This window comes from Chiloscyllium punctatum, chromosome 52 (genome assembly GCF_047496795.1).
Source record: "Chiloscyllium punctatum isolate Juve2018m chromosome 52, sChiPun1.3, whole genome shotgun sequence".
Taxonomy (NCBI): domain Eukaryota; kingdom Metazoa; phylum Chordata; class Chondrichthyes; order Orectolobiformes; family Hemiscylliidae; genus Chiloscyllium; species Chiloscyllium punctatum.
Genome location: NC_092790.1, coordinates 46,039,729 through 46,066,235, shown reverse-complemented (window position 1 = coordinate 46,066,235; position 26,507 = coordinate 46,039,729). Strand labels below are relative to the sequence as shown.

Here is a 26,507-nt window from a genome sequence, read left to right as displayed (position 1 = left end):
AGCATTGCCAATTCACCGAACCTGCACTTTTTTTTGGATTGTGGGAGGATACCAGAGCACCCGGAGGAAACCCACGCAGACAACGTGCAAACTCCACACAGAGAGTAACCTGAGGCAGGAATTAAACCCAGGTCTCTAGCACTGTGAGACATCAGTGCTAACCACTGTGCCACCCACATAATATAAGGGGTGATCTTATGGAAACAAGATTCTGAGGAGCTTGACAGGGTAGATGTTGACTCGATCTTCTAGCACCAATGAAGTCTCAAACCAGGGGACATTACATAAGGGAACATTCATTTTGTAAAAAATGTAAAGAATTATTTTCTCGCAGTGAATGGCTAGAATTTTCTAGCCCAAACAATTGTGAAAGTAAAATGTGGTAGGGGAATGGATCTGGTTGGGTTACTCTTCAGAGGGTCAGTGTGGCGTGTTGGGCCGAAGGGCCTGTTTCCACGCAGTAGGGAATTTATGATTCTATCTCAAATTATCCTAAAAGAGGGCAGATAGATTTTTGAAATATTGAGCAGTTGAGGGCTATGCGGATCAAGCATAAAAGAGGTATTGAGGTCTGGGTTGGCCCAGCCATGATCTGACAGAATGGGGGGAACAAGCTGAAGGGAATGAATGCCCTACTCCTGCTCCGATTCCTTGAGGCTCCATTTCATGCTTTTTTTATCTCCAAAGAAGAGTTTGATACAATGTGCTGAACATCTCAGATGTTGTGAAAATGGGATGTTTATGTACGGGATCATTTGGCATTGTTTCATCAATCACAGCGATACAGTCATGAGTAGGAAGGCAATTCCCTCCATGAATCAAGGAAATCTACTGCAGAGCTCACACAAAGGGATCCTTCCCCTCAGTGAACTCTCCCATCACATTACCCAACATATCAGCAAAAGCAGGATGCACTGCGCATGCTCTAGCCAACAAAGGGACCCCGGTGATTGATGTCAGCTCCGGACCAATGAAAGGACTGTGGGCGGATCTGGAGGACCCGGCGGAAGGTTGGTCCTCCAACCAATCAAAGTGAACTAGGGGCAGAACTAGATAAACCACGTGATCACTCGCGCGCGGAGGAGAGTCGCTGTAATGGATGCTCAGGAAGTTATGGAGCGAAAGGATACGGTAAGGAAAGAAATAAATAAACAGAGAGAAACGGGAGAGGTTTTACAAGCATGTTGTGCACGTCGGAAAACACAAATTTGAACGTCCCAGTCCCGTGTTTGGAGTAAACGGGGAATTGCCTCAGTGTGGCTGCAGGCCTGAGTGAGCGCCGCCATCTTTATTCGGGGCAACGATTCACTGGACACGTGCGTGTCCGCCATCTTTGTAGGGGGCAAGGTGCAGCCAGGCGCATGTGCAGCCTTTCTCTGGTCCAGTTATTGGGTAGAATTTACACAAATCACATTCAAACTCAGAGAAATGGATTTTTATTTCTGGATTTGTTTTGTCATTCATTTAGATGACTTGCTGTCGTAACTGAGTTTGCAGGTCATTCAAAATTGGAGGTATTGTGCACAATGAAGAAGGTTAATGTGAGATATCGATCAGATACGGATTAATTTAGATAAATGTGAGGTGCTGCATTTTGGAAAATCAAGTCAGGGCAGGACTTATACACTAGGGGAAAGTGAAGACTGCAGATGCTGGAGATCAGAGCTGAAAGATGTGTTGCTGGAAAATCACAGCAGGTCAAGCAACATCAAGGGCTCATGTCCGAAACGTCGATTCTCCTGATCTTTGGATGCTGCCTGACCTGCTGTGCTTTTCCAGCAACACGTTTTTCAGCCCAGGACTTATACACTGAATGGCAAGGCCCCGGAGACGCTTGCAGAACAAAGAGACCTTGGACTGCGGGTTCATAGTCCTTGCAAGTCAATTTGCAGGTAGATAGGATGATGAAGAAGGTGTTCAGTGTATTTTCCTTTATTGGTTAGAGCATTGAGTATAGGATGTGGGAAGTCATGTTGCTGTACAGGACATTCGTTATGTTACTTTTGGAATAGTGTGTGCAATTCCGGCCTGCCTCCCTTCAGAAGGGTGATGTGAAACTTGAAAGGTTTCATAAAAGACTTGCAAGGATGTTGTGAGGTTTGGAGGATTTGAGCGACAGGATGAGGCATAAAAGGCTGGGGCTGTTTTCTCTGGAGTGCCATAGACTGAGCAGTGATGTTATGGAAGTTTATACAATCATGAGGAGCATGAACAGGGTTAATGAACAAGGTGTTTTCCCTTGAGCAGTGGTGTCCAAAAGTAGAGGACATTGCTTTAGGGTGAACGGGGCAAAAATTCAAAGGGGCCTAAAAGGCAACTCTTTCATGCAGTGGGTGGAATGAGCTGCCAGAGAAAGTGGTGGAGGCTAGTACAATTAAAACATGTTAAAGGCATCTAAATAGACGCATGATCTGATTAGGAAGCGTTTACAGGAATATGGGCCAAGTGTTGGCAAATGGGAATAGATTAGGTTCGGATACCTGGTTGGCATGGATGAGTTAAACCGAAGGGTATATGTCAGTGCTATACATCTCTATGACTGTGGGATCATAACAGTTTATACAGCTTTGCTTCATCTCTGGGCTCCCTTATGAGCACTTTGTCAATATCTAGCTTACTCAGTATTGAACAATGGGTGTATTTTTGGTCTGTTTAGTATTTTACGATTACTTTTACAGACATTTTTGTCAGTTAATTTTTCTCTGCTGCCCAGCCCCTGACCATGTGCTGGTTATTAATTTTTTTTTCTGGAAAATATTTGACAGTCAAGAATTCTTTTTTCCAATAAGCAAGTGTATGTTCCTTCCATTTCTGACTATCAAATTCTGCACCATTTTCATTCCCTGTAATCCATTTTGCACTCCCTGAAACATCAACTGTGTTTCTCCTTCCACAGATACCAGTGATTAATGTCAAAGCCCTGTTGTCTGTGGAGAGGGTGATGTTTGACTTTCTTGTACAGCTGCAGTTTGTGTGGTGAAGGTGCTCCCACAATGTGATTAGGTAAGAGACATTACAGAGTATTCTTTACAGCAACAGTGATGATTTGAAGGTAATGTCCAAATCAAGAACAGTTTGTAGTTTTATTATCCTGCTTATAATTTCACAAAAATATTATTGGGAACTTTAGACACAAGGTCAGAGACTGATGATATTAGGTCAGGTGACCAAAAGTATTGCCAAATAAGCAGGATTTGAGGAATGTCTTAAAGGGGGAAAGCAGACCTGTGAGGTTTTGGCTGCGAATTTAAAAAAATGTTGCTTTGACAACTGTAAAAGCAGCCAGACAGGTGAAGTAATGAATTAACAGATCATTGGGAGTCTCGAACAGAATGGGTTGTCGAGTTCTTCAAGGATGTGTGATGCGGTGAGCTAGGGATGATCACAATCAGGAATTAAATCAAGGGTGAGAATTTTAAATTGAGGGATGTGGGCCGGATGCTGGCAGGTGAGACTAGATTGGGTTGGGATATCTGGTCGGCATGGACGGGTTGGATTGAAGGGTCTGTTTCCATGCTGTACATCTCAGTGGCTCTATGTTGTTGATTATGAATAGGAGCCTTTTGATGGATCAACAAGTTTTGGTACGAGGGAGCACTTGGGCAGCAGAGATTTAGTTTTTCTGAAGATTACAGGGAGGTTGAATGTGGGAAGCTAGCCAGGAGTATGTTTGGATACTGAAGTCTGGAGATGAGAGGATATGAGCTGAGACAAGGGTAGAATCGGCTAGAAATAGTGATCTTGTAGTGGGACTGGGCTGTCACCCTCACTTCGCCTCTGGGATTCAGTTAGTTGTCAGGTTGTTAATCAGGGCCGTAACACAATCGGGAGCTGAGTGGCCCTGGTGGAGCCTAAACTGAGTGTCACTCAGCTGACTGTTGCAGAGCAGCAGCTGCTTGGTAGCCCTGTTGATGACATCTTCCATCACTTTACTGCTGATCGAGTGTGGACTGATAGAGGGAAATTGGCTGGGTTGGATTGCCCTGTGTTTTTGTGTTGAACATCTCTGGGCAATGTTCTACATTGTCGGTAGATGCCAGTGCTGGAGTGGTACTTGGATTGGTGGGTGGCAAGTTCTGGAACTCAAACCATCAGTATTATTGCCAGAATATTGGTAGGGCCCGTAGCCTTTGCACTACTTAACCACTTCTTGATGTTATTCAAACTGAATCAAACTGGCTTAAAACTCACATCTGTAATGTTAGAAACCACTGGTTAAGATGGATCATCCCACTTTGCACTTCTGGCTGAAGATTGCTGCAAATGCTGTTGTCTTGTCTGGTGCGTGGGTGTGTGAGACCCCTCCATCGGTAAGGGTGGGGATATCTGTGATGTTTCCTCCAGTGCGTTGTTTAATTGTCCATCACCGTTCACAACTGGGTGTGGCAGAGCTGCAGAGCTCCGATCTGATCCATTGGTTGTGGGATCGTTTAGCTCTGTTGCTTGCTGCTGATGCTGTTTGACATGAAATAGCTTCAGGAAATGGTTTAAGTTGACTCCAAAGAGAATAAACAAAAATATATCACAGACAAAAAATGAACTAGACCAGAGAATAGGACCCCTTAAAGATTAACGAGGCTGTCTATGGAACCACCGGGGGGTGGGAAAGATATGCGAATATTTCACGTCATTTTTACTGAAGAAAGATGTGGAAGCTCGAGAATTTGGAGAAATAAACAGAGAGAACATGAAAGTATCCATGTTATAGTGGAGGTGTTACTGGATGTCTTGAATCGCATCAAGGTGGATAAATCCCTGGGACCTGATCAGATGTATCCCGGAACGTTCTGGAAATCTAGGGAAGTGATTTCTGGGCCTCTCCTGAGGTATTTGTATCATTGATAGCGACAGGTGAGGTGTCATTATTTTTAAAAGATGATAAGGAGAGGCCATGGAACAAGAGAAAAGTGAGCCTGAAGTCAGTGGCAGGCAAGTTGTTGGAAGGGATTCTGAGGGACAGGATATCCATCTATTTGGAAAAGTAAGGAATAATCATTGACTGTTCTCAATGTGGCTTTGTACGTGCACAATCGTGTCTCACTAACTTGACTGAATGTTTTGAAGTGACAAAGAAAATTGATTAAGCCAGGCGGTGAACGTTGTTTATATGGACATTCAACAAGGTTCCACAAAGCAGACTGGTTAGCAGGGTTAGATAACATGGAATGAAGGGAGAACAAGCCATTTGGGTACAAAACTGGCTTGATGGTCGGAGACAGAGGGTGATGATGGAGGTTTGCTTTGTGGACTGGAGGACTGTGAGCAGCAGTGTGCTACAAGGATCAATTATTGGGTCCTTAAATAAATGACTTGGGTGTGAATATATGAGGTATGGTTAGTAGATTTACACAAGACACCAAAAATGGAGGTGAAGTGGACAGCGAAGAAGGTTAGTTCAGAATACAACAGGATCTTGATCAGATGGGCCAGTGGAGCAAGGAATAGCAGATAGAGTTAAATTTAGATAAATGTTAGCTGTTGGATTTTGGAAAGGCAAATCAGGGCAGGACCTATACACTTACTGGTAAGGTCCTGGGAAGTTTTGCTGAACAAAGAGACCATGAAGTGCAGGTTCATAGTTCCTTGAAAGTAGAGTCACAGGTAGGCAAGGGAGTGAATGCAGCGTTTGTTATGCTCTCCGTCATGTTGTGGCTGTACAGGACATTGATTAAGGCTCTTCTGGAATTCTGTTTTCAGTTCCAATCTCCCTGTTCCAGGAATGATGTTGTGAAGCTTGAAACCTTTCAGAAAATGTTTGCAAGGACTTTGCCAGAGTTGGACAGTTTAAGGGCAGTGCATGTTTGGAGTGAGCTGCCAAGGGAAGGGGTGGAGGAGAGTACAATTACAACATTTAAAAGACATTGATTAAGCCACTTCTCGAATTCTGTTTTCAGTTTGAATTTCCCTGTTCTGGGAAGGATGTTGTGAAATGTGAAAAGGTTCGGACAGGATTTACAAAAACGTTGCCAGGTTTGGAGGATTTGGGCTACAGGGAGAGGCTGAATAGGCTGGGGTTAATTTCCCTGGAGAGTCCAAGACTGAGAGGTGATTTCATGGAGATTTATAAAATCACGAGGGGCATGGATAAGGTGAGCAGCCGGGGTTCTTTTTCCTGAGGTTAGGTGGGTCCAAAACTAGAGCACATGGTTGAGAGGGCAACGATTTAAAAGGAATCTAAGGTGCAACGTTTTCAAGCTGAGTGTGGTGTGTGTATGGAATGAGCTGCCAGATGCAGTAGTGGAGGCTGATAAAATCACAACATTTAAAAGGCATCCGATTGGGTACGTGAACAGTAAGGGTTTTGATGGATACAGGCTGGCAAATGGGACTTCGTTGGCATGGACGAATTGGACCGAAGTTCTGTTTCTGTGCTGCACATATCTATGGTGTTAATAAACTAAGATGCGTTCCTCTTTTGTGGAGAGCAAGCTGCAGCACAGATAATTATCCTTGGTGCTGAGAAGCTGAAGCAGTGATTTCAACCTGGTGCAGATTTGGTTCCAAGGTCTTGAATTTGCGGAGAGAGAGGAATTGATAACACTGTCACAACTTTTAGTAACTACTTTCAAGTAATTGGCAAATAATATAAGGTGAAAATGTGAACATTATTGTACTCAGTAAACTCTGAGCATCTGGAACATTCTGAACGACACAGATTCAGCAGGTATTCTGAAAGAGACTTGGAATTTCAATTTTTAAGGAAATATTTGGGGGGCTGTGGGCAAATAGGAGGGGAATTGGGACAGATTTGCAGCATCTCCAGAGGGAGAGAGTACAGCCCCAATGGGCTGAATAGCCCCCAGGCCCTGTGCTCTGTGATACTGCCCCATTCACTGTGAATGGTGAAGCTCATCCCAGGGCAGAGAGAGGGATTAGCCCTCCACTCTCATCACAATGGGGCCCAGCTGATTGACGGCAGCTCCAGACCAATGGGAGGAGAGTCTGTGTGGTCCTGCAGCCAATGGGAGTGAATGAGGGGTGTGGCCAGCAAGATGACACAGGTCCATGAGCTGTGCAGGTGCCGTGTCACTGGGTGGGGTTGGGAGAGACAGCAGAGACTGGGACAGAGGCTGTTGGACCTGAATTACAAACACCCGGGAAATTAGAACCAAAAAACTGTGGAAGATGTAAATCAGAAACAACAACCAGGAGGTTCTGGAAAAGCTCAGCAGGTCTGGCAGTATCTGTGATGAGAAATGGGCGGCACGGTGGCACAGTGGTTAGCACTGCTGCCTCGCAGCGCCGGAGACCCGGGTTCAATTCCCGCCTCAGGCGACTGACTGTGTGGAGTTTGCACGTTCTCCCCGTGTCTGCGCGGGTTTCCTCCGGGTGCTCCGGTTTCCTCCCACACTCCAAAGATGTGCAGGTCAGGTGAATTGGCCATGCTAAATTGTCCGTAGTGTTAGGTAAGGGGTAGATGTAGATGTAGGGGTATGGGTGGGTTACGCTTCGGCGGGGTGGTGTGGACTTGTTGGGCCGAAGGGCCTGTTTCCACACTGTAAGTAATCTAATCTAAATCAGAGTTAAAGTTTCAGATCCAGTGTCCCTTCCACAGAACTGATACTGAAAGAAAAAATGTTGGTTTATATGCAGCAGGTAGGGTTTAGGGGAGGATGTAAGGAGTAAAGGATAGGTGGGGATAGAGCGAGAAGAAGGGTTGGATAAAGGAGTGGATAACGATCTGGCTGGGGGAGGGCGACTAGCTGTTAATGGAAACTGTTAGTGGCTAACCATAGGTAGTGTGTAATGGCAGGCTGTGAGAACAGGGCCTGGTGTGTGGGGTAGGGGGGCTAGGACATGGGGTTGCTAAAGTATCGTTAGCCACTAACCGTCTCCGTTGTAAGCTGTTCTCCTCAGACATCACTCCATGATTGGAGCTGCAGAGGACACAGCTGCAGATGGGCGGCACAGTGGTTAGCACTGCTGCCTCACAGCGCCAGAGACCCGGGTTCTATTCCCGCCTCAGGCAACTGTGTGGAGTTTGCACATTCTCCCAGTGTCTGCGTGGGTTTCCTCCGGGTGCTCCGGTTTCCTCCCACAGTCCAAAAATGTACAGGTTAGGTGAATTGGCCATGTGCATGGCCATGTGCATTGCCCATCGTGTTAGATGTAGGGGAATGGGTCTGGGTGGGTTGCTCTTTAGATGGTTTGTCTGATCTAAACACCTCTTCAATATCCTTCCCAACCCCCTCTGTACTCCGCAAAGATGTATCTTAAAGTTGTTCTCTTTAATCAATGTTTCCAGCATTCGTGAAGCACTTTAGGAGAATTGTCAGTGTGAAAGACTCCAGACAATGCAGGTCGTTGTTGTTAATGTCCGACATTAGGAGAAACAGGAATGAACACTCTCTCTTATACCTGATGAACAGCAGCAAAAGCAGGAAGCACTGAGCATGCTCCCGCCCACAAAGGGCCTCTGGTGATTGATCTCAGTGCAGGACCAATAACAGGATGGGGACGGGGCTGGAAGACAAGGTAGTGCCGGTTGGTCTGAGTGAATGAGGGGCGTGGCTACACTCACCCACGTGATAAGCTTCTGGATTAGTAGTGCTGAAAGAGCACAGCAGTTCAGGTAGCATCCAAGGAGCAGCGAAATCGACGTTTCGGGCAAAAGCCCTTCATCAGGAATAAAGTGATACCACGTGATAAGCTTCACTGGCAGCACTGTGATGTTGTGACCAAGCCATTGGAAATGTGTGAAGGTGCAGGGCATGGTTAAGGAAAGACATATTGACCAGGAAGGGAAGGAAATTTTAATGGAACGGGCTGAGACGTTTTATAGATCTTAGTGCACATCGGAAAACACAAATTTGAAAATCCCAGGCCCGTGTTTGTGGCAAACGGGAAAATGCTTCAAATGGTGAAAGGCATGAATGATCGCGCCATCTTTATTGGGAGCAGTGATCCACGGGACACGTGTGTGGCTGCCAACTTTGACAGGGGCAAGCTGTAGGGGGACGCATGCACAGCCTTCCTTGGCAGGGAGTGATAGGGCAGGATTTACACAGTGTCAGAGTCAGGATGTTTTCAATGTCAAAGAGTGTGATGCTAGAAAAGCACAGCAGGTCAGGCAGCAGCCGATTGGGGGGGAAGGAAGATGGAAACGTAGGACAGGTCAAAAGGGCAGTGCCGAGTTGGAAGGCTGGATCTGGGATAAGGTGGGGGGAGTGGAAATGAGGAAACTGGTGAAATCCACATTGATCCCATGTGGTTGGATGATCTGAACACCGATGATGAGGCGTTCTTCGTCCAGGCATCAGATGCCTGGGATTTGGCGGTGGAGGTGGCCCAGGACCTGCATATCTTTGGTGGAGCGGGAAGGGGAGTTAAAGTCTTTGGGCACAGGCTGTTTGGCTTGTTTAGTGTTTTACTGTTACTTTCACAGACCTTTTGTAAGTTAATTTTCCTCTGCTGCCCAACCCCTGACAATGTGCTGCTCTCTCAATGGACTAAATTTTCCACAGTATCTTTGACAGTGAATAATTCTTTTTTTTTCAACAAAAGAGTGCATTTTCCTTCCATTTCTGACCATCAAATTCTGCAACATTCTCACTTCCTGTAATGCATTTAGCACTCCCTGAAATATCAACTATGTGTTTCTCTCTCCACAGACCCCAGTGATTAATACCAGAGTCCCATTGCCTGTGGAGAGGGTGATGTTTGACTTCCTTGTTCAGCTGCAGTTCGTGTGGTGAAGGTGCTCCCACAGTGTTCTTGGGTAAGAGATGTTACAGATTATTTACTCAGCGACAGTGAAGAGTTTAGAATGTGTGTGCAAATCAGCAACAGTTTGTATTTTTATCATTTTTATAATTTCACAGAAATTGAGATTTTCTGACATAAGGCCACAGGTGGGGATATTAAGTCAGGTGATCAAAAATATTGCCAAATAAGCAGGTTTTCAGGAATACCTTAAAGGAGGAAAGCAGGTCTGAGAGGGTCAGGGTGGGAATTCCAGACCGTGTTGCCTTGGCAACTGTCAAAACAGCCAGACCGGTGAAGCAATGAATAAATGCATCTTTGGGAGTCTGAAAGAAAATGAGTTGTCGGGGTCTCACAGGTTGTGTGGTGCAGGGAGACAGGGATGTTCACAGCCAGGAATTACATCAAGGGTGAGAATTTTAAATTGTTGCTTGTTAATAGGAGCCTTTTGATGGATCAACAAGTTTTGGTACAAGTGAGCACTCGGGCAGTAGGGTTTTAGATACTCTTGAGCTTATATGTAAGTTGAATGTGGGAGGCTGGCCAGGACTGTGTTTAGATAACGAAGTCTGGAGATAACACAAGGCTGGATGAGTGTTTCAGTAAATGAGCTGAGACTAGGGTGGAGTTGGGTGATGTCACTGATGTAGAAATAGCAGTTTTGGAGTCGGGCCCCTCCTCATCACTCCCCCTCCCCAATTCACAAATATTGTTCCTTGTTCTGTCTGTCTTTTCTGGTTATGTCCTTCTTTCCAATTCTGCCAAGAACTAATATTTGACCTCACGGTTGTTGGAAAATCCTGCTCCATCTCCACTCTCCCTTTCCTTTCTGGATTCCTCATATGTGGTGTCCATCCAGGATCTATCTTTGTCCCCTCCTGTATCTCACCTACATACTGCCAGGAGGTGACATCGTATTGGTTTCCCATGTACACTGACGATGCCCAGCTCTCTCTCCCAATCATCCCCCTCCATTGCTCCACTGTTACTCATTCATCAAACTGCTTACCACTCAATTGGCTGCAATTTCCTCCAATGAAACACTGCAATGGTTAAACCCATTGCCTTCAGTTGCTATTACAAATTCCTTTCACTTACTGCTGAGCCCCTCCCTCTTATTGGGAAATGCCTGAGGCAGAACTTCACAATATTGCTCTCATATTCTGACCCCAAGGTGACCTTCTGATCAGACATCTACACAATTGCAAACACTAGGAACTCCAATCTCTAAAATGTTGTTTTTCTCCACCTCACCCCAGCTCCATTGCTCCTGAAACCATTTACCCATGTCTGTGTTGCATTAAAGTTGACAAATCAAAAACAGAACCCTTGATTCTGCAACTGACCCAGAGTCTGTTTCCAGGTTCCCTCATGATGGGACACATCCTGTCAGTATTTACCCTGTCATACCCCTTAATAAGCCTATCTGTTTCAATAAGATCCCCTCTCATTCTCCCCCAAATCCAATGAGTCAAGTCCCAACTTCTTCAGCCTTTTCTTAAAAGATAGTCCCTGCAAACCAGGGATCATCGCAGTCAATCTTCTCTAAATGCCTCCTATGAAGTGATGTATTTCCTTAAATAAAGGGACCAAAACTTCTCTCATTACTCCCTGTGTGGTCTCACTCGCACTATATAAAGTAGCTCTCAGGTATATACTCCAAACTCTTATATTGCAAATCCCCTGAAATCAGGAATAATATTCCATTCCCCTTCCTGATGACCTGTTGTAACTGTGTGCTAGCTTTCTGTGTTTCCTGCAAAGTTACCCCCTGGTCCCTTTTGTGTTGCAGGTTTCAACAGTTTCCACCATTTAAATAGTCCTCTGTTCTTTTATTACCTCCTCCAAAATGAACAACTTCACATTATCCCAAGTTATGCTCCATTTACCAACTTGTCCACTTCTCCGAATCCCTCTCTGTAAACTGTTTATAATCCTTTTGGAAGTTTAGTGTTCTACATTTTCGAGGAGATTTCCCCCCTCATTCTTCTAAATCTTTCCAGGGAGCACCGGACAGTGGGAAGCATGCTGAGTTGCTGTCTTTTCAGAGAGACTCTTTGGAGTGACTGGGACGATCTTGCTGCCCTTTGGTCAGAATGGAGACAACTTGCCCATCAAGCTGCATGAGTCTTTCACCCCCCACGTCTTATTGATGAGGCACAGCGGCAGCACGGAAGGAAAGAAAAGGAAGCAAATCCTGCTCTCCACATCTCACTGACCCTTGGAACATTCTGTCCCATGTGTCAAAGATCTGCCCTGTTCAGTCACATGAAGTCCCAAGGTGGAACCTCATAAAACCCACACAGATTTCCCCCTGAACTGACTGCTGGTCTCCACAAGGGGTAATGTGTACAGTCATCCTGGACTAGGAGGAGGGGATGGTGTGAGTTTCTAACCTGAACTGACAGTGATAGATTTTATAAACTTGTATTACAGGATACTACAGGTGGATATTCAGATAGGAATCTCAGTAATTGTAACGCCAAACTCTGACTGAATTACTCCATTCATCAGGACCTGGATATTTGCACTGTGTGGGAGTATTTTATTCCAGCTCAATTCCATTTTCTGCATAAAAATTCTCCTTTGAATCAAACCGTCCTGTCAATAGATCTCCCCAAAATCTTCAATATATGTCCAGTAATCCTTTTATGATGAGTTGATGAGTGTAAGGTTTAACATCCTGATGTATATGTTTTGTAAGCACTTGTCTCTCAGCTCCCCTCAATTTCCTTTGCTACAAGGAGAACAATCTCAGTTTTCCCAAACCCCTGATTCCCCAATATCTGTTTGCTCTCTATAAGGCACACATCAGGATCGTGTTGGAACATTCTCCACTTGCCTGCATCAGTGCAGCCCTCAACAGTATTAAAGAAAGCGAACATCCTCCAGGACAAAGCACTGTGCCTCAGTGGTGTCCCATCCACCACCTTCAGCATTCCCTCTCTCGACCCCCGATGCACAGTGGCATCACTGTGTGAAAGGTAATGTCAGTATTGTCCTACCGGATCATAGGGCTGCTCTCTCATTAGGGAGAGATGTCTGGTGGTGGTTTAACGTGAAGGTTACCACAGCCCTGGCAAGGGGAGAGGTTGAGAATGAGAGTCCATCTATTATAGATGGATATTCTTGATATGTATTAACAACACCCATGTCCCTGCAACTAAAATCCCCCATTCCTTGAACCATCCTGGTAACTCTCCTGTGCCCCCTCTCAGGGACCCTGCCATCCTTCCCAATGTGTGGGCGATCTCTGGTTTGCACAGACCCAGCTGCTCTGTGTTCCTGTGGGTGATGTCATCATCGAACAACAGTTGCACTAAACCTCACTGTCTGTGAGGGTGGGAGACACAAATTCCGAAAACATTTGAGATGTATTTAGTGTGCACTTGCTATGCCATGATAGATGACACTTATCTATTTTCCAGTACTTGTGGAAGAGGATACTTCGGTGGTAGTTTTCTTTCTCACAGACCGGATGGACCACCAGAGCATTTTTCTGTTTGTTTACCGCTGAGATGTTTTTTATAGGAATATGACAGGCTCCATTGGACATCAGGTCAGAAAAGGTGATACTAGAATAGGTGACACGTGATTGGTCGATATTTTTGGGAGGAAAATGAGACACAGAGGTTTAAGAGGAAATTCAGAAGCTCAGCGCAGGAATTGGAAAGGGCCATTATCAAGTGAGAAATAAACATTGGGCATCCTGAAAGCTGGAAATAACGAAAGGCACATGTAGCCGAGCTTTGAGAGACTGGAGGGGATTAGACATGGGGAGGATAATGAAGCTGGAGGAGATGCAAGTTGGAAAGGATTGTGAGGATGGAGGATGTTACAGAGATAGAGATATTTGTGATAGAGGTTTTTTTTATTTTGAGGCTGGAAAGGAATTATAGAGATGAGGAATATTTGTAAGGCTGAATGAGATGGCACTGATAGGGAGAGTTCCAAACATAGAGGAATTTACAGAGATAACGAGTCATAAAGTTACACAGCATCGACACAAACCCTGTGGTCCAACCAGTCCGTGTCGACCATAAATTCGAACTGAACTAATCGCACCTGCCTCCACTTGGTCCAAGTCCATCCGAGCATTCCCTCTTGATATACAGGTCCAACTGTTGTTTTCCTATTAGAATCCCATTCCCCTACCCTTTTGCTCTATATTTACACCTGACTAATTCACTCAACCCAATCATCCCTGAACACTATGGGCAATTGAGCACGGCCAGTTCACCTACCCTATACATCTGTGGATTGTGGGAGGAAACGGCAGCACCTGGAGGAACCCACACTGACATGGGGAAGAATATGCAAACTCCACATGGACAGTCACCCAAAACAGGAATTGAGCCTGTGTCCCTGGTGCTGAGAGGTAGCAGTGCTAACCGTTGAGCCACTGTGCCACCCTGCAATTGTAATTGCATTCATAGCTACCACGTCCTCTGCATGTTTATTCCACATGTGAACCACTCTTTGTGTAAAAACAAAAAATAAAATCCAGAACTTCTTTTGAAAGCCTTACTTTTTAACGTGAGAAAAGGATGTCCCCAATCTTGAATTGCGCCCCCTCCTGGAAAGGGCACCTGCTGTTCATATTACCGAAACTCTTCAGGATTTTATAAACTTCTAATAAGGTCACCCCTCAGCCTCCTGTGCTCCAGTGAAAAAGGACCCAGCCTATCCAGACTCTGCTTATAACTCAAACCATCCATTCCCATCACCATCCTGGTAGATCTCTTCTGAACCTGCTCCGAATTAATAATATCCTTCCTATAACAACACAACCAGAACTAGAGACAGTATTCCAGAAGAGGCCTCCCCAACATCCTACACAACCTCAACATAACGTCCCAACTCCTATATTCAAAGATCTGAGCAATGAAGGCAAATGTGCTAAAGCCCTTCTGAACCACCCTGTCTGCATGTGACACATAGTTCAAAGATCTGAACCCCTCGGTCTCTTTGTTCCATATCACTATCCGAGGCCCAACTTTTAATCAGTCTAAGTCCAGCCTTCGTTTGTTTTACCAAGATGTAATATTTTGCATTTACTCCAATCCAAAAATCACAAACATCCTTCGAGTATGAAGGCAAGAGGAGTATACTTAAGAGTAAAATCAGTAAGGCAAAAAGGGGACAGGAGACCGCTTTGGCGAATAGGGAAAGGGTTTTTAGAAATACATTAAGAGCAAATGGGTCATTAGAGAGAGAATAGGCCACCTCAAAGATCAGCAAGGCAGCCTATGTGTGAAGACACAGGAGATGGGGTTGTTGGGGGGATACTAAACAAGGGGCATCAGTGTTTACTGTGGAGAAGGACAGATTTATGGAGGTTGTCAAGATTAGAGATCGTGAGGGTGATGAGATGGGAGGCGATTGGAGGATGTTATAGAGATTGACATGTTTGTGATACCAGAGATAGTGATGGTTCTGAGGCAAGAGAGGATTTCTAGAGATAAGGAAGAGTTTCGTCTGGATGAGGTGACAGTGATATGGGGAGTTGTGACGATGGAGGAATTCACAGTCGTAGCGAGAGTTAGTCATAATTTTATACAGCACAGTAACAGACCCTGTGGTTAAACCACTCCGTGTCGACCATAATTCCCAACTAATCTAATCGCACCTGCCTCCGCTTGGTCCAAATTCATCCAAACATTTCCTATTTATGTACTTGTCTAAATGTCTTTTAAACATTGTAATTGTATTCACAGCTGCCTCTTTTTCTGGGAGTTCACTTCACACATGTAAAAGTAAAAACAAATCCCCAATTTATTTTTTAAACCTTTCTCATCTATTTTAAAATTGTATGCACCCAGGTCTTGAATCCCCCCTCTCCCCCTTATGTACACGCTTTATGGTTTTATAAACCTCTAAGGTCATCCCTCAACCTCCTACGCTGTGGTGAAAAAGCATCCCAGCCTATTCAGCTTCTCCTTGTGACACAATCCCTCCATTCATTTCAACATCCCGGTTAGTCTTTTCCGAATCCGCTCCAATTTAATAATATACTTCCTGTAACAGCACAACCAGAACTGGACACAGTATTCCAGAAGAAGCCTCCCCAGCATCCTGTACAGCCTCAACCTAAATTCCCAACTCCGGTACTCAGAGGTCTGAGCAATGAAGGTAAGTGTGCTAACCACCTTCGTAACCACCCTGTCTACATGTGACACAGACTAAGAAGACCTGAACTCCTCGGTCTCTTTGTTCCATATCACTACTCAAAGCCTTACTTTTAATGAGTGTAACTCCTGCCCTTGTTTGTTTTATCAAGATGCAATATTTTGCAACAGTATTTACTGTGGAGAAAGACACGGGAGATGTAGAATGTGGGGAAATAAATGGTGACATCTTGAAAAATGTCCATACTGCAGAGTAGTGGATGTCTGGAAACGCATAAAGGTGGATCAATCTCCAGGCTTTGATCAGGTGTTCCCAAAAATTCTGTAGGAAGCGAGGGAAGTGATTTCTGGGCCTCTTGCTGAGATTTTTGTATTATTGATAGTCACAGCTGAGGTGCCAGAAGACTGCGGGTTGGTTAATACGGCGCTACTATTTGACGAAGGCGGTTTGGACAAGCTCGGGAACTACAGACGCTGTGCTCGACTAGGTGTTGGAGGGAGCCCTGAGCGACAGGATTTGCGTGTATTTGGAAAAGCACAGCCTGATTAGGGATAGTCAGCATAACTTTCTGCATGGGAAATCATGTGTCACATACTCGATCTGGTTTTTAAGAAGTAACAAAGAGGATTGAGGAGGGAAGAGCAGTAGATGTGATCTGTATGGACTTCAGTAAGGCGTTCGACAAGGTTCCCCATGTGAGACTGGTTAGCAAGGTTAGATCGCACGGAAGTAGCCATCTGGATATAGAACTGGCTCAAAGGCAGAAGACAGAGGGTGGTGGTGATGGATGATTATTTTTCAGACTGGAGGCCTGTGACCAGTGGAGTGCCACAAGGATTGGTGCTGGGTCCACTACTTCTCATCATTTATATAAATGATTTGGATGTGAACACAGGAAGTATAGTTAGTAAGTTTGTAGATGGCACCAAATTGGAGGTGTAGTGGACAGTGAAGAAGGTTACCTCAGATTTCAATGGGATTTTGATCAAATAGGCAAATGGGCTGAGGAGTGGCAGATGGAGTTCAATTCAGATAAGTGCGAGGTGCTGCATTTTGGAAAAGCAAAGCTTAGCAGGACTGATACATATCATGGTCAGGTCCTGGGGAGTGTTGCTGAACAAAGAGACCTTGTTGTGCAGGTTCACAGCTCCTTGAAAGGAGAGGTGCAGGTAGATAGGATAGTGAAGGTGTTTGGTATGATTTCCTTTATTGGTCAGAGTATTGAGTAAGAGAGTTGGGAGGTCATGTTGCAGCTGTTGAGAACATTGGTTTGGCCACTCTTGCAATAATGTGCGCAATTCTGTTCTCCACCTATCAGAAGGATGTTGTGTAACTTAAAAGGTTCACAAAAGATTTATCAGGATATTGCCAGGGTTGGAGGGTTTGAGATATAGGGAGAGGCTGTACAGGCTGGGGCTGTTTTCTCTGGAGTGTCAGAGTCTAAGGAGTGGTCTCAGAGGTTTATAAAATCATGAGCATGGATCGGATAGCTAGACAAGGTATTTTCACTGGAGTGGGGGAGTCTAGAACTAGAGGGTACAGATTTAGCGTGAGAGGGGAAAGATGTTAAAGGGGCCTAAGGGGCAACTTTTTCATGCGACGGTGTTGTGTTTATGGAATGAGCTGCCAGAGGGAGTTGTGAAGGCTGCTACAATTGCAACATTTATTAGGCATCTGGATGGGTATATGAATAGGAAGGGTTTAGAGGGATATCGACCAAGTGCTGGTAAATGGGACGAGATTAGGTTCGGATATCTGGTCAGCATGGACGAGTTTGACTGAAGGGTCTGTTTCCGTGCTGTATGTCTGTGACTCGCAGCTGGGGATCAGCTTAGTGGGTTTCAGTCTCTTAAAAGGTAAATCTTACTCTGCTTTACTTTTTAAAATCCGCAACATTCAGTACGGTGAGTGTTTACTAGTTTAAGTGCCTCTGTTATGATCTTTTGGTTGAATGTTTTAAATATAAAATACAGGTTCTAATGTATTCGAGATTAGTCTTTTGTAAAGCTGTAAGACTCTGCCTTTTCTGGGACTACAGATTAAGGTGCAGAGATGGCCATTCGTACAGTGATGTGCACTTCCTGGAGGAGAGTAGGGGGAGTTTGAATGATCCTGATGATAGCCTGCTGGAAGTGATGCAAATCCTCTTGGATCACATGGAGTAGTGCTTAATGGTAATGAAGAATTTACAAGAGTCAGGATGTGTAATAAGTGGCAGTCTCAGGCCGGAAAACTGCAGATACAGTCAGGTAGATGGGTTACCTCTGGGAAAGGTAGTAGAGGGAGGTAGGTAGAGCATGAGTCTCCTATGGAGAAAGTGAGGACTGCAGGTGCTGGAGAACAGAGCTGAAAAGTGTGTTGCTAGAAAAGCGCAGCAGGTCAGGCAACATCAAAGGAGCAGGAGAATCGACGTTTCGGGCATAAGAAGGGCTTATGCCCGAAGCGTCGATTTTCCTGCTCCTTTAATGCTGCGCTTTTCCAGCAACACATTTTTTCAGCCATGAGTCTCCTGTGGCTATCCCCATCTCAAACAAGTTTACTGTTTTGGATAATGTAGGTTGTCATAGACTTTCAGGGAATGTTACACTGACAGCCAAGTTACTGGTACTGAGATTGACTCCACTATAATGAGAGGTATATCAGATTTCAAACGCTCAAGGATGATAAGGGACTTTCTAGTTGGGCACAGACTGCTGTTTCTACAGCTGACAGTGAGACATCAGAATGGGGTGGTACCTCCCTGGTGCCAGGGTCAAGGATGTTTCGGACAGGTAGCAGAATATTATCAAAGGAAAGAATGACCAGTGGGAGGTCATTGTACATTGGTACCAATGACAAAGGGAGGGGAAAAGATAAAGTCCTGATGAGAGAATATAGCAGATTAGCCTGGAATATAATAAACCAGGTCCTCGGTCATAATATGTGGATTACTCCAGGTGCTACATGCTCGTGAGAGTAGGAATAGCAGGATAGAGGAGATGAATGATTGGCTAAGGAGCTGGTGTAGGGCAGAAGGATTCACATCTTTTGATCATTGTAATCTCCTCTTGAGTAGAGTTGATGTGCATAAGAAGGATGGATTGTACCTGAATTGGAAGGTGCCTGATATCCGGGCAGGGAGATTTGCTCGTACTACTCAGGAGTCAGTAAACCAGTGAGGGAGTGTGGGTAAACTCAAAGAGATGGTGAGAAAAGAGGTCAGTCTGAGGCTGGTACAGTTCAGAAGTCAGACAGTCAAGGCAGGCAAGGGCAAGGCACAGAACCAGGTAGAACTGACAAGTTACACTGCATTTACTTCAATGCAAGAGGCCTGACAGGGAAGGCAGATGGGCTCAGGGTATGGTTTTGAATGTGGCACTGGGATATCATGAGTTTTTCAGAAACGTTGCTCAGAGATGGGTAGGACTGGCAGCGTAATGTTCCAGGGTATCGATGCAAGAGGAAGGATAGAAAGGGGGACATGAGAAGATTAGGGGTAGCATTGCAGTTGTGCTGAGGGAGGATATTCTGAGATTACGTCCAGCGAAGTTACTTAGGTTGACCTGGGAAATAAGAAAGGGATGATCACCTTGTTGTTATTACCTGCGTGGGTTTTGTCTATTTGCTGTGGTTTCCTCCCACTATCTAAAGATATGCAGGTTGGGTGGATATTCCAGGCTGAATTGCCCAGATTGTTCAGGGATGTGCAGGCTAGGTGGATTAGCCATGGGAAATGCAGCGTTACAGGTTTAAGGTCGGAGGGTTTGAGGGTCAGGGTGGGTGTGATGGGCTGAATGGCCTGCTTCCACACTCTCAGGATTCTCTGATAATTCTGCTAGTTTTAAAATAGTTACAGAAAATAATAAACCAGATCTAAACGGTGTTCTAAATTGGACAAAGGCGAATTTTGACGGTACAAGGCGAGAACGTTCAATATTTCTTTGCTATTCCCAGGTAAAGGGACAGCTGGAAAGTGGGAACATAAGAACAGAAGGAAGAGGAGCAGGAGTACGCTACATGGCCCCTCGAGCCTGCTCTGCCATTCAATAAGATCAGGGCTGATCTTTTCATGGCCTCAGCTCCACTTTCCTGTTCTCTCACCATAACCCTTAACTCCTTTCCTGTTCATAAATCTACCTTTTGACCTAACGATAGTCAAGTTGATAACGTCCACTGCTACACTCAGCAGCAAATTCCACAGATTCACAGATTTATCTGAAGAAGTCCATCCTGAACTCAGTCCTATATCTGATATCCCCTTATTTTGACTCTCTGCTCCCTAGTTTGCTCTGTCCCCAGTGGAAATCACCTCCCTGCTTCTAGTTTATCTACTCCCTTAATAATTTCAATTTTTTTCCTATCCAACCCCCCATTCTTCGAAATTCCAATGAGTATAGAACTAGTTTTCTCAATCTCTCCGCATATGTCAACCCTATGAAATCCTGACTCAAACTAGTGATCCTCCACTGCACCCTCTCCAGTGCCAGTACATCCTTCCTGAAGTAAGGAGACCAAACCTGTACACAGTATTCCAGGTGTGGCCTCCCCAGCACCCTGTACAGCTGCAGCATAACCATCCCTCGAGCAATGAAGGACAATATTCCCTTCACTGTCTTATTTACCTGCTGCACCTGCAAACCACCTTCCTGTGATTCATGCACAAGGACACCCAGCTCCCTCTGTACAGCAGACTGCTGCAAGTTTTCACCATTTCATCAGTTAACTGTTAGTCCGACCAAAATGGATGACTTCACATTTCCCAACATTGTCCTCCATCTGTTCGACCCTTACACACTCACTTAACCTATCCGTATCCCTCTGCAGACTTTCATTGGCCTCTGCACACATTGCTCTACCACTCAGCTTAGTGTTGTCTATCTTTCATGAATCGATGCTGTGTCTGCTCTGAGACAATTTCTATCCAGATAGCTCACTATTTCTTCCTTGAGAGATCGAGCATTTCCCCCACTACAGAAGTTATGCTAACAGGTCCATTTTAAAATATTGGCATCACATTTGCAGCTATCTAATCTGTCAGAACCGTCCCAGAGTCCAGCACATTTTAGTGAATTATCACGAGTGTGTTTGCTATTTAGCCTCTTCCATCTGTTATAGTTCCCTGGGCTGCACTCCATCACAGCCAGACGACCCATCTACCTTTCGGCTGTTATCTTTCCCAATACCACCTCTTTACTGAGAATGATTGCTTCTCTGTCCTCATCTGCCATTGCATCCATAGGCCTGCAACAACGAGAGTACACAGACAGTATGTTCCTGTTAAGGCCAAGGCTGGTAGGTGTAGGGAATGCTGCCTGTCGAGAGAAATTGAGGGCCTGGTCAAGAAAATGAAGGAGGGATATGGCAGGTACAGACAGCTGGGTTTGCGTGAATCCCTCCAGGAGTAAAAGGGCTGTAGGAGTATAGTCGGGGGAAACCATGAGGACTAAAAGGGGACATGAGATAGCTTTGGGAAATAGGTTTAAGCGAGAACCCAAAGAGATTCGACAAATACACCAAGGACAAAAGAGTAACCAGGCAGAGATTAGGGGTCCTCAAAGATCAGCAAGGCTGTCTGTGGAACCATCGGGGGTGGGAGGATTTCATGTCAGCTTTTACTTAGAGGATGTGGAAGTGAGACAGTTTGGAAAAATAAATAGGGAAAGCTTGACAAGTGTTCATATTACAGAGAATGAGGTACTGGATATCTTAGAATACATAAAGCTGAATAAATCCCTGGGACCTGATCAGGTGTGTCCCAGAACTTTGTGGGAAGTTAGGGAAGTGATTGCCGGGCCCCTCGCTGAGATATTTGTATCACCAATAGCCACAGGTGAGGTGCTGTAAGACGGGCGCCATTATTTGAGAAAGGTGGTGAGGAAAGTCCAGGGAACAATACACCGGTGAGCCTGAAGACAGGCAAGTTGTTGGAAGGGCTTCTCAGAGACAGGATTTGGATGTAATTGGAAAGGCAAGAAATTATTAGGGATAGTCAGCATGGCTTTGTTCATGGAAATCACTAACTTGGTCTTCAGAAAGACGTTCAACAAGGTTCAACATAACAGACAGGTTAACAAATTATACAAAATTGGCTGGAAAATTGGAGGCAGAGGATAGTGGTGGACGGTTGCTTTTCGGACTGGAGGCCTGTGCTGAGCAATATGGTGTAAGGATTGGGGTTGGGTCCATTGCTTTTCATCATTTATATAAATGATTTCTATGTGAATATACGAGCTATGATTAGTGACTTTACATAGACACCAAAATTGGAGATGCAGTGGACAGGGAAGAAAGTTACCTCCGAGTACAATGAGACTTCAATCAACTGGGCTGAGGAGTGGCAGATGGAGTGGAATTCAGATAAATGTGAGGTGCTGCATTTTGGAAAAACAAATCAGGGAAGCGCCTGGGGAGTGTTGCTGAACAAAGAGACGTTGAGGCGCAGGTTCATAGTTCTTTGAAAGTGGAATAGGCAGGGTGGTGAAGAAGGCGTTTGGTTAACTTGCCTTTATTGGTCTGTGCATTGAGGATAGGAGTTGCGACATTATTTTGCAGCTGTACAGGACATTGATTCAGCCATTTCTGGAATTCTGCTTTCAGTCCTGGTCTCCCTGCTATCGGAATGATATTATAAAACTTGAAAGGATTCAGAAAAGATGTGCAAAGATGTTTCCAGGGTTGAGGGTTTGACCCAAACAGAGAGAGGCTGAATAGGCTCGGGCTGTTTTCACTGGAGCATCGGATACTGAGAGGTGACCTTCGAGTTTGATAAATGGTGAAGGACATGGTTAGGGTGAACGGCCAGGGTCTTATTCCCAGGTTAGGGGGAGTCCAAAACCAGAGAGCACCGACGGGAGGGGTGAGGGAAAAGATAGAAAGGCGATCTAAAGAGCAATGTTTTCAAGCTGAATATGGTATGGAATGAGCTGCCTGAGGAAGTGTGGAGGCTGGTACGATTAAATTTAAAAGGCATCTGATTGGGTACGTGTTTAGGAAACTTTTAGAAGGATATGGGCCAAGTGTTGGCAAATGGGAGAAGATTAATTTAGGATATCTGGGCGGCATTGACGATTTGGACAGAAGTGTCTGTTTCTGTGCTGTGCATCTCTATGACACTAATAAATTAAAATTAAGATACATTTCTCTTTTATGGAGAGTTAGCAAAAGACCTGACAAGTCTCCTTGGAGCTGAGGAGCTTAAGCAGTGATTTCAACCAGAAACAGATTTGTTTCCAGGATATTTAATTTACAGAGACACTGAGAAATTATTGTCACAATGTTTGGTAACTACCTTCAGGTAATTGGCGAATAATGCAGGTTAAAAACTCAGTAGGTTCTGAGCATCTGGAACAGTTTGAATCACAGCCGGATGCAGCTTTTGTTATTTGTCAAAACACATTTGGAATTTAACTATTTGAGGATAACTGTGGAGGGCGACTGGTAAATGGGAGTGGAGTAAGGGCAGATTGGCAGCATCTCCAGAGGAAGAAAGTACAGCCCCAATGGGCTGAATAGCCCCCAGCCCCTGTGCTCTGTGATACTGCCCCATTCACTGAATGATGAAGCTCATCCCAGGGCAGAGCCACAGTCATGTACTGCAAGGAAACAGACTCTTTAGTCAAACTCGTCCACACTGACCAGATATCCCAACCTAATCTAGTCCTATATGACAGCAGTTGGCCCATATCACTCTACGCACTTCCTATTCATATACCTATCCAGCTGCCTTTCAAATGGTGACAGCTTGTATAGTTACACCACTTCCCTGACAGTAGATTCCATACACGCACATGAAAAAAGTTGCCCCTTGGGTCTCTTTTATATCATTCTCCTCTCACCTTAAACCTATGCCCCCTCGTTCTGGACTTCCTAACCCCAGGGAAAAGACCTTGTCTCTGTATCCAATCCACGCCCCTCATGATTTTATAAACCTCTGAGGTCACCCCTCAGCCTCCTACCACTCAAGTCACAATGGGACCTGGCTGATTGATGGCAGCTTCAGACCAATAGGGGAGTTGGTGTAATCCTCCCGCCACTGGGAGTGAATGAGGGGTGTGGCCAGCAGGCCAACACGTGACCATGAGCTGTGCAGGTGCAATGTCACTGTGAGGGGGGACCCAGTGAGTGTGAAGGGAGTGGGAGAGACAGCAGAGACTGGGAGAGAAATTGAGTTTGCGTACTGGGTAGGTTGATAAACACACGATGTAGGTTGCTGGACCTGAATTGCAAACTCCCAGTAAATGAAAACCAAAGGAATTGCGGATGCTGTAAATCAGAAACAACAACCAGAAGATCCTGAAAATGCTCAGCAGGTCTGGCAGCATCTGTGAAGAGAAGTCAAAGTTAACATTTCTGATCCAATGACCCTTCGTCAGAACTGATGTTCCTGAGAAACAATGTTGGTTTATATGCAGAAGGTAGGGGTGAAGGTGTAAATGATAGGTGGTGATAGATTCCAAAGAACGCGATGGGAGCAGTTGGACAAAGGAGTGGATAACGATCTGGCTGGGGGAGGGTGAATAGCTGTTTATGGAGACTGTTCGTGACTAACCATAGGTAGTGTGTAATTGCAGGCGATGTAATAACAGGGCCTGGTCTATGGGATGGGGGCTAGGACACTAGTACGTAGGAGAATTAGAACCTAAAATTATGGAATCCAATATTGAGGCCAGAGGACTGAAGGGTCCTCAGGTACAAGATGAGGTGATGTTCTTCCAGCTTGTGTTAAAGTGTGGCGCTGGATGTGCACAGCAGGTCAGGGAGTATGCAAGGAGCAGGCGAATTGACATATTGGGCCTAAGCACTTCTTCAGTAATGTGAGGGTGGGGAAGAGGACAGATAATAGGATGGGTATGTAGGGCTGGTGGGAAGGTAGTTGGGAAGGCGATAGGAAAATGCAGGTGGGGGTAATGGTGAGAGGGTGGAGTGGATAATTGGGAAGGAAGATGGACAGATGGGACAGTTTGAGGGCGATGCTGAGTTGGAGGGTTGGATCTGAGATAAGGTCGGGGAGAGGAAATGAGTAAATGTTGCCATGTTGTTGAAGGGTCGCTCCATCCCACCTATTATTTACTCTTTTACCCCTAACTCCTGCAGTCCAAAGACGTGTAGGTTCGTGAATTGGCCAAGCTAAATTTCCTGTCGTGTTCAGGGATGTGAAGGTGAGGTGCGTTGTTCAGGAGAAATTTAGAGTAATAGAGTAGTGGAATGAGATACTCTTCAGAGTGTCAATGTGGATTTGTTGGACCGAATGAGCTGGTTCCACACACTAGGGAGTCTAATTTTCCCAGCTGCCATCGGTTCTGAGGAAGGGTCACTGGACCCGGAATGGCCCTTGGTGTGTGCAGGAGCCAGAAACTGGGAAGGGGGAGGGGCAGCGGAAACCGGGAGAAAATGATTCAGTTTAGACTGGGAGGTTTTATTTACACATCTGTACAGGATGTTAGTCCTGAATTAGAAACTCTTGGTTCCATGTTTACAGCAAATGGGAAAACGGCTGTGGGCCTCAGTCAGTGATAGGTCCTGGGTTATGGTCGCCATTTTTATTGGGGGCACGGTACAGCAAGGTGCATGGATATGTCCTCTTCCTGGGTGGGGGAGGGGTGATTTGAAGACGAGCGTTTACACATCAGACACATACCAGAGAAATATTTGTCTTTCCAATTCATCCTGCACTGGCTGAGGTTTGTTTTGTGAATTCTTTTTATGGGATATTAAATGAGAATAAATGAGGACAGGATCTCAAAAAAGCAGATTTCTGCAATCAGTGGAGTCATCAGGATCTGGATATCATGAGCATTTTACTGTGGAAGGAGAAAGGGCTGTCTGTTCTGTCTCTGGGAAAATATCTCCAATACTTTTGTGAAGCAACATGCAGAAAGATGTTCAAATTTGTGGTTGAATCGCCCATGGGCGATTTGGCCTGAGTGGGAGCACAGATTTATCCAGATTATACATAGTCTCTTTGCAGGAACTGTCAGATTTAGTCCCAATCACTCACTTCATAATGTTAACCTGTAAACTCCTAATTTTCAACTTCCTGCGAAATTTTCATTAAAATTCTTTGTGAACTCAAATTCCAGCACATTTTCAGGTGGAATGTTCCAGGTTCTGACAACTGTCTGTTCATCCAGAAACTGCTGAGGTCCATGTTGACTCTGGGGTTACAAAGGGCTGAGCTGAAAGATGAGATGCAGTTTTTGAGCTCCCATTGTGATGCATTGGAACAGGACAGGAGGCTGAGGGCAGTGTAGGTGTGACCAGACAATGAAAATGACAGGGCTGCACTGTGAGGGCTGCTTGGCTCAATGAGAGTGTTTTGGAGTTGGATGAAAACGGAGGGAGGTGAGACAGGGAGATGTTGAAGCTGAAACTCTAGTTTAGTTCAGGCCATTGAAAAATTCACATGGTCCCAATGGGAACAGCCAATTTGTAAGTGATATCTGCAGAGTATTTGTTAAGTTTTTAAAATATAACGTATCAGCTTAAGTAAAGATTGGGGTTTTTGATATATAATGGTAATGTTTGAAGTGAAGGAAGGTTGAAAGCTCTTTTAAATTCTCTTAATGGGAGTAATTAGCTGAATCTAGAGAGACGTTGTGACAGGAGCCCTCAGACCCGTGGTGTGCTCCTCTTGTACAATGTGGGAAATAAGGGATACTTTCAGTGTCCCTGACGGCTATGTGTGCAGGAAGTGGGCC

The 26,507-nt window shown here is 45.1% G+C and overlaps 1 long non-coding RNA gene across 4 annotated transcripts in view; it reads left to right on the top strand.

The window, feature by feature from the left end:
- Positions 1–1,069: 1,069 nt before the first annotated feature.
- Positions 1,070–26,507, top strand: part of LOC140470633 (uncharacterized) — a 50,705-nt gene continuing 25,267 nt past the window's right edge. For 3 of the 4 annotated variants that reach the window (XR_011956564.1, XR_011956563.1, XR_011956561.1), the window contains exons 1-4: positions 1,070–1,131; positions 2,897–3,003; positions 9,612–9,718; positions 15,730–15,834. This is a non-coding gene — a long non-coding RNA (uncharacterized lncRNA). The remainder of the gene's footprint in view (positions 1,132–2,896; positions 3,004–9,611; positions 9,719–15,729; positions 15,835–26,507) is intronic. The other variant, XR_011956562.1, reaches the window with a different exon arrangement.